The sequence below is a fragment of the Manihot esculenta genome, chromosome 8 (genome assembly GCF_001659605.2).
Source record: "Manihot esculenta cultivar AM560-2 chromosome 8, M.esculenta_v8, whole genome shotgun sequence".
Classification (NCBI taxonomy): Eukaryota; Viridiplantae; Streptophyta; class Magnoliopsida; order Malpighiales; family Euphorbiaceae; genus Manihot; species Manihot esculenta.
Window position 1 is genome coordinate 32,221,178 of NC_035168.2, and position 8,572 is coordinate 32,229,749.

At 34.4% G+C, this 8,572-nt stretch overlaps 1 non-coding gene across 1 annotated transcript; it reads left to right on the forward strand.

Moving 5' to 3' along the window:
- Positions 1 to 6,798: 6,798 nt before the first annotated feature.
- On the forward strand, positions 6,799 to 6,872 carry TRNAI-AAU. The gene has a single exon. It is a non-coding gene; the product is annotated as a tRNA-Ile (tRNA).
- Positions 6,873 to 8,572: the final 1,700 nt, after the last annotated feature.

An 8,572-nucleotide genomic window follows, 5' to 3' on the forward strand; every position in this document is an offset into this window, starting at 1 on the left:
TTATACCGCATGGAATGGTGATCAGACAGTGGAGTTTTCGGATAGATTAGAAGGCTGTGGGATGGTGTTACAGGCTTAGGCCAAGGATTTTCATCGACAATTCAAAGAACAATTAGTTGATTGTCGAAGAAGATTATTTTTTCTAAGAAGGAATTGTATGGACCCACAACATCTAGACTTAATAAGAGTCGAACAGTATTATGCAACGTTACTTCGACAAAAGAAGTTGTACTGGAGCCAGAGAGTGAAACAACACTGGTTAGCTAGTGGGGATTCGAACAAAAAATACTTCCATACTATGGCCTCCAATCGATGAAAGAAAAATATGGTGACTCGATTAAAAATGCTAATGGAGATTGGATGGATTGGTCTAGTGGTCTACCATATTTGATTTTTTATTATTATAGGACTTTATTTACTTCCCAGACTGGTGATGGTACGATGAATTATGATTGTATACAGGAGAAGGTGAGTTCTAAATAAAATGATTTTTTACAGGAAGCATATACACCAGAGGAGGTCAAAGTGGCATTGTTTTCTATGCATCCTGAGAAAGCTCCTGGCCATGATGGTTTTAATTCAGTTTTTTCCAAACACACTAGTCTATTATTCAAAATGCTTTATGTACTACTTGTTTAAGTTTTTTGAATGATAGAGGACCGTTGCCTGGAGGTAATAAGACTAATATAATTTTACTACCGAAAAAGAATATACCTAAGCATGTTTCAAACTTGAGATGAATATCATTATATAATGTTGTTGATCGAGTTATTTGTAAGATGATGGCTAATAGGTTGAAGCATATATTGTCGTGCATTATTTCTGAAATACAAAGTTGCCACAGAGTCTTATTACGGACAACATTATTGTGGCCCATGAATGTTGTCATGTCCTTTATCGCAAGACGCAAGAGAGAGATGGATTTTTGGCACTAAAAACAGATATGTCGAAGGCCTATGATAGAATTGAATGAGATTTTTTGGAGGGTATATTAATGAAATTGGGTTTTGCTCGGTTATGTATTGAAAAGATTTTGATAGTGGTTACGCCAGTAGTGTATTCAGTAGCACGTGGTGGAGAAGCGTTTGGTCTATTTATTCCTGGACGGGGTCTTTGTTAAGGGGATCCCTTGTCACCTTATCTGTTTATTATTTGTGTGCAGGGTCTTTTGGCGTTATTGACTAAATATGAACGTCAAGGCCTCTTGCATGGTATCAATGTGCCAGCTTCTGGCCTTACTATTTCACACCTTTTTTTCGCTGACGATAGTCTATTTTTTGTGCAAGCTAATATGTTGGAGGCAGCCTAGTTGAAGGCTAGTTTGACTGTTTATGAAAGAGCTTTAGGCTAGTGTATTAATCTTCAAAAATCAGCAATCTCTTTTAGTCCTATTGTACTTGATGAGGACCGAGATACTATTTGCAGTACTTTAGGATACAGGAGGTAGAGGCTCATGATACCTATTTGGGAATGCCAACGGCAGTGGGGAGTGATCGGATAAAGGCCTTTCATTTTATTGTGGAGAAGGACTCTAAGAGGTTGGTTGGTTGGAAATAAAAAATGTTATCAAAGGCAGGGAAGGATATTTTGATTTGAATGGTGGCTCAAACGGCACCAAATTATTTAATTAATGTCATTATTTTTGTTGTCTTTAGATATCTGTCATAAAATTGAAACTTTGATGAATGGCTTTTATCGGCAAAATTCCAACCAGCAATCTCGTATAAGGTGGAGGAGTTGGCAGCAGCTATGTGTACCAAAATAGCAAGGGGGCTTAGGCTATAGAAGGATAAGGGACTTCAATTTAGCTTTGCTAGCAAAGCAAGGTTGGAAATTGATGTATAATGTTAATTCTTTGGCTGCTGTTGTTTTGAAAAATCGCTACTTTCTATTATGATTTTTGGGAGGCACAGTTGGGTCGTAATCCATCATATTTATAGCGAAGTATTTTAGAGGCTAGGAGTTTATTGTCACAAGATTGTCAAAAACGAATTGGTGATGGTTTGTCAATAAAAGTTTGGATGGTTCCATGGGTACTCGACATGGCTAATCTTTTTCCTACTTCTGCTATGGTTCTTGGATAGCAAAGACATGATGTTTCTTCGTTAATCGTAACAAGTTTGGCAAGATGGGATGAGGTAGTTGTTAAAGACCTGTTTAATGAAAGAGATTATCACTTAATTTTGCAAATTTCATTATTAACAACACTTAGTAATGACAAATGGATTTGAATACATGAGCCTAAAGGTGTTTACACAGTTTCAAGCAGGTATAAGGTGCTTAGTCAGTTTGCAAATCAACATGCAACAGTGGATATATATTTGATCAAACATAATTTAGACACATTTTTACTATCTTTATTACTGTTTAATTACACATTTTTTCAGCTTAATTTATGTTTTTGTGATGTTTTTGCATAAAATGAAGAAAATAGAAAGTTGGAGAAAAAGTGCAGAAAAAGCTGGAAAATTGATTGGGTTGAAATGATTTGGCTAAATCACTCACAGGAAGCTAAAGCAGGAAATTGGGACTGACTTGCAAAAATGATCTGAGCAAGCGATTTGGGCAAATTACTGCCCAAATCAAACTGACGCAGGAGGACAACAGCGCGGGAAAAATGAAAATTTCAAATTTCAAGAGCATTGAAGTCCTATCCTATTTCAAACACTACAAGATCAATCCTATGACAACTCCAAAAGTCACACCAAAGAAAATCCTTCACCAAAGGAATTTTATTCATTATAAAATACAAAAGCAAGGAGGAATTAAAAGACCATCATGAAATCCAAGTCAAAGAAGGATTCCAAGTCCTAATTGAATTAGGACTCTCCACCTATAAAAGGGACAACACCAAAACCAACAAATCATCATCGAAAATACTGCAGAAATTCAGCAGTAACACAACAGCTTCTTCTATTTTTCTTATTTCTTTTTGTATATTTTTGTCCACCATGAGTGGCTAAAGACCTTCCTTTCTAGTTGAAGTTGGGAATTTTCAGTTTGTGATGAATTGGGAGATTTAAAACTCCATTGTTGAGCTCCTATTTTTCAATATTTATGCAACTTGATTTTCATGCTATTATTGCTTTGTTATTAGAATCAATTAAGGTCTGTTGCTTTTAATTGCATAAGTGATAAATTATTAGTTTAAATAATTTAGGTCCGTAATTGCTTAGATTGTTTGAACATAAGCACACTTGGTTGCATAATCTAAACTTGACCACACGGTTGGCAATGTTAGAATTAAGTTTCTCTAAATCTTAATGCAGTTAACAGTTGAAAAGTAAAAAAACCCAAGGACGTTCCTTGGCGACTTGTTAACTAGTGTTTGATTAGCGAACGTTTCCTAGTCAAACTAAAACTAAGGAGGAATTTGATTGTGAGAAGCGTCTTCCACAACCTAAACTAATTTATTGAAATAAATAGGAGCATCAAAGAATCAATGATCAATTCTAAACAACTGAAGTGGATCCATACTTCAACTAGAGTTTTTTTCCCATTGATTTACTCATTCTTTATAATTATTGTTTTCTTTTACAATTTGGTTTTAATCATCAAAACAAACCCCCCTCTTTTTATTTTTGTTATCTACTTGTCCAAGTCATAATTAGGAAGATCTTTGGTGTCAAATCACTGTGGTTCGACCATATTGCCACTATCTACAAATTATTTTATTGATTGATAATAGGTTTATTTTTTACGGCTTCGACAACCGCTATCAAAAATTGGCGTCGTTGCTAGGAATTTGATTTAAACTAACGTATTTTCCCTTTATGACCAGGTCTGGTCGTAAAGAAACTATTCTTTACGATCCGGAGATTGAATGCACTGCCAAGAGCTTGAGAAAGCAAGCAAACTTGAGAAACCAAGCCTCAAAAGTATCTTCATCTACAACAGCAACAAGCCGAGTGTTTGCCACTCAATCTGCCACCGAGCCATCTGATAGAATTGCTACTGCACCTGCTGCAGAATTTATTGCACCAGCAGATTCGCCTACTGTCGCACCTGCTACTACTGCATTTGAACCAGAAACATAATTCCAGGTTACTGCAGAAAATCAAACAATGGCAGAACCACCTGGTGCATATGAAGAAGTTGAAGCTGAAGCTGAAAACGTGCCCATCCGTGCACCACAGCCACGGGAGTGAACACTACATGAGCTAGCTGTACCAGCAAGAGATCAGGCACCATTATGCATCACTTATCCCCCATTGACAGCACCCTTTGAATTAAAAACAGGTCTAATCCATCTCCTTCCCAAATTTAGAGGCCTAGAAAATGAGGACCCTCACAAGCATTTGAAGGAATTTCACATTGTGTGCTCAACCATAAGATCCCAAGGTATTTCAGAAGATCATGTTAAACTTAGAGCTTTTCCTTTTTCCCTTGATGACTATGCCAAAGATTGGCTATTCTGCTTACCACTCAGATCCATCACATCATGGGCTGATATGGTGAGAGCATTCTTGAGCAAATTCTTTCCAACCTCCAAAGCCATTGGCATCCCTCGAGAAATAAGTGGTATAAGGCAAAAGCATTCTGAAGGCTTGTATGAGTACTGGGAGAGGTTCAAAAGGTTATGCACAAGCTATCCACAGCATGATATTTCTGACAAATCTCTCATCTAATATTTCTATGGAGGTTTGTTACCTTCAGAAAGAAAATTTATTGATGCAGCGTGTGGAGGATCAATTGAAGACAAATCACCTCAAGAAATAAGGAATTTAATTTCCACCATGGCAGCAACCTCTCAGCAATTTGGAGACCAAGAACAGCCACCAAGAAGGGTGAATGAGGTGAGTACATCCACTTTAGCATCCCAAATTTCTGATTTCACCAATGCTGTCCGTAGCCTTGTTGTGGGTCAAGCCTAACAAGCCCAACAAATTCAGCAACCAAAGCAATGTGGGATATGTGCAAACATAAACCACCCAATTGATCTATGTCCCTCCCTTCAAGAAGAGGACTAGCAATTAGGAGGATTTAATGGGCAAAGGAGGTATGATCCATATTCTAACACCTACAACCCAAGTTGGAGGGACCATCCAAACTTCAGTTATGCAAGGGCCAACCAATATCCAAGTTATCAGTAAAGAAACCAAGCCCACGCAGCACCTCAAAAGTCCAACACACCTTTTGAAGAGATCATGAAATCCTTAGCAAATTCGGTGCAAAACCTTGAGCAGCAAATGAGTCAAATGGCCACTTAATGAGTAAGCTTGAATCACAAGGAAAGCTACCCTCCCAAACTAAAATCAATCCAAGGCAGAATGTTAGTGCCATTACACTAAGGAGTGGGAAAGAGCTTCAAGACAGCAAGAGTGAGCAGCGATCTGCCCAAATACAGAAGCAGGTTGTTAAGGAGAAACTGCCGAAAAGTGATCAGGGGCATCAATTTGATCAAATTGCAGACCCAATCAACAGACAGGTCAGCCAGGCAAAATCGATTTGCCCAAATCACCAGAAAGAGCAGAAATCGATTTGCCCAAATCAACAGACCAGGCAGAATCTAATCAGAGGCAGAAAACAGTACAGCAACCAGCAGAAAAGTTCAAGGTACCTCCCCCCTTTCCCAAAAGATTTGCAAGATCTCAAAAAGAAAAAGAGGAAAAAGAAATACTTGAGACACTTCGCAAGGTACAAATCAATATGCCTCTACTTGATGCTGTCAAACAAATACCAAAGTATGCCAAATTTCTCAAAGAGCTATACACCAACCGAAAGAAACTTGCTGAACGAGAAAAAGTAAGTGTGGAGGAGTGTGTTTCAGCTGTCATCCAAAGAAAGTTTCCAACCAAATGCAAGGATAGAGGAATGTTTGTCGTTTCATGCAAAATAGGCAATGTAGGGATAAAGAAGGCCATGTGTGATATTGGAGCATCAATTAACGTTATGGATTCCACTTTTAAATATATTAAAATAATATTTTTGTACTTTTCCAAAATCAGCCATTGATAAAATAAAAAAAAAGCTAATTTTTTAAAGATAAACAGACCTTGATAAGTGAGTTTCTCTTCTTTTTAAGGGAGTTTTCCTCCTTGAGAGGGTTCTCTCTTCTTAGCTTCTTCCTTTTTGAGGGAGTTTTCTGTTCTCCATTTATTTTTTTATATCTCCTATTATTAAAATCTTACTCAATAATTTCTTAGATTTAATTTAAATGTTGGATGGTCTCTATCAGAATCATCCCCAATGGACCTCTATGCTATTTTCTCCATTTGCAGGTCTTCACATGTATTGTGTGACTCGTATGATGGAAATAAAGAAAATTTTTATAATAATATCAAATATTTATTATAATACCATAGATTGAATACATGGGATAATTAATGAGAAACTCATGCACTAGAAAATTTTCATGCTTAGTTTTGGCTGAACTTTAATAGAAATTAATTCATAGTTTAATATCTTTTTAAAAGTTAAACAATTTCTTTTTTCAATTTTAATATTTAAAAGGTATATATATTCTCCAAAAGTATAATTGATACATTTAAAAAATTTAAAAGACTTATTTAAGTTATTTTAATAGTTAAAGGCATATTTATCTAAAAAAAATGAAAATTTATATAACTATTGCATAATATTTTTTAAAGGCTAAAATTAATCTCTTGCGTTTTACATAATAAGCAAAATTATAATTTAATTTTTTGATATAAAAAAATTTATTAGTTAGTTTCTTGAATTAAAAATATTAAAACAACTCCAAAACTTTTAAAAATTCTAATAATTAATTTGAGTCATTAAATTTTTAAAAACAAAATCTAACGGTCAATAAAAAAGTGGGAGATTTGAGTGATCAGAGGCCTATTAGCTCAGTTGGTTAGAGCGTCGTGCTAATAACGCGAAGGTCGCAGGTTCGAAACCTGCATGGGCCAATTAGCTTTTTTTCTGTTTCAAAGTTTAGTTTGGACATTAGGACAGTTTTGTTCGATGTTTATATTTTTTTTAGAAAAGTTTTGTCAATGTTTTATAGTAATTAATGGACTAATTTTTAAATAAATTAATTAAAACTAATATTTACTACTTAATATAATATATTTTAATATTCATTTTTTATTAACCTTCCCTCAAATTTTTAAAATGTATTTATTAACTGATCTTAAAAAATTATTTACTTAATTTTAATTTTTATTGAGAGAAATTTTATTTTCTGGTATAATGAATAAGATAAATATTAATTGTTATTATATTAAGTAATAAAATATTATTTTATTCTCTTAGCAAACTAAAAAAATTATTTTTATTTTATTAATATAATTAAGTGGCCAACAGAATATATATTTTATTATTTTAATGATTATAAAGGAAAAATTTTAATAAAAAACAATTTAAATATGTTTTGCAAATCTTATTTAAATTTTAAATATCTGGGTTCTCAAATTGAAAATTCAGTATATGAAAATACCAAACTCTTCCTTTTTTATTTTCTTAAATAATTTTTTCTCAAAATTACTTTCCAATTTTATAAACCTCTATTTAAAATAAAAAATTTTATAACAATTTAATTCAGTTGATTTTTCGTTGGAGATTTCGGTGGTGCAGTCTGTGGCTAAACGGTTTTGTTATGAGAATTCGTGAAGTGTAGAATTGAACTGTAAAAATATCGTTTATATTGCATGGAATGGTGATCAGATGGTGGAGTTTTCAGATAGATTAGAAGGCTGTGAGATGGTGTTACAGGCTTAAACCAAGGATTTTCATCGACAATTCAAAGAACAATTAGTTGATTGTCGAAGAAGATTATTTTTTCTAAGAAGGCATTGTATGGACCCACAACATCCAGACTTAATAAGAGTCGAACAGTATTATGCAACGTTACTTCGACAAAAGAAGCTGTACTGGAGCCAGAGAGTGAAACAACACTAGTTAGCTAGTGAGGATTCGAACAAAAAATACTTCCACACTATGACCTCCAATCAATGAAAGAAATGACTCGATTAAAAATGCTAATGGAGATTGGATGGATTAGTCTAGTGGTCTACCATATTTGATTATTGATTATTTTAGGACTTTATTTACGTCCCAGGCTGGTGATGGTACGATAAATTATGATTGTATACAGGAGAATGTGAGTTCTGAATAAAGTAATTTTTTACAGGAAGCATATACACTAGAGGAGGTCAAAGCGGCATTGTTTTCTATGCATCCTGAGAAGGCTCCCGGCCCTGATGGTTTTAATTCAGTTTTTTTCAAAAACACTAGTCTATTGTTCAAAATGCTTTATGTACTACTTGTTTAAGTTTTTTGAATGATAGAGAACCATTGCCTGGAGCTAATAAGACTAATATAATTTTACTACCGAAAAAAAATATACCTGAGCATGTTTCAAACTTGAGACCAATATCATTATATAATGTTGTTGATCGAGTTATTTGTAAGATGATGGCTAATAGGTTGAACCATATATTGTCGTGCATTATTTTTGAAATATAAAGTTGCCACAGAGTCTTACTACGGACAACATTATTGTGGCCCATGAATGTTTTCATGTATTTTATCACAAGACACAAGGGAGAGATGGATTTTTTGCACTAAAAACAGATATGTCGAAGGCCTATGATAGAATTGAATGGGG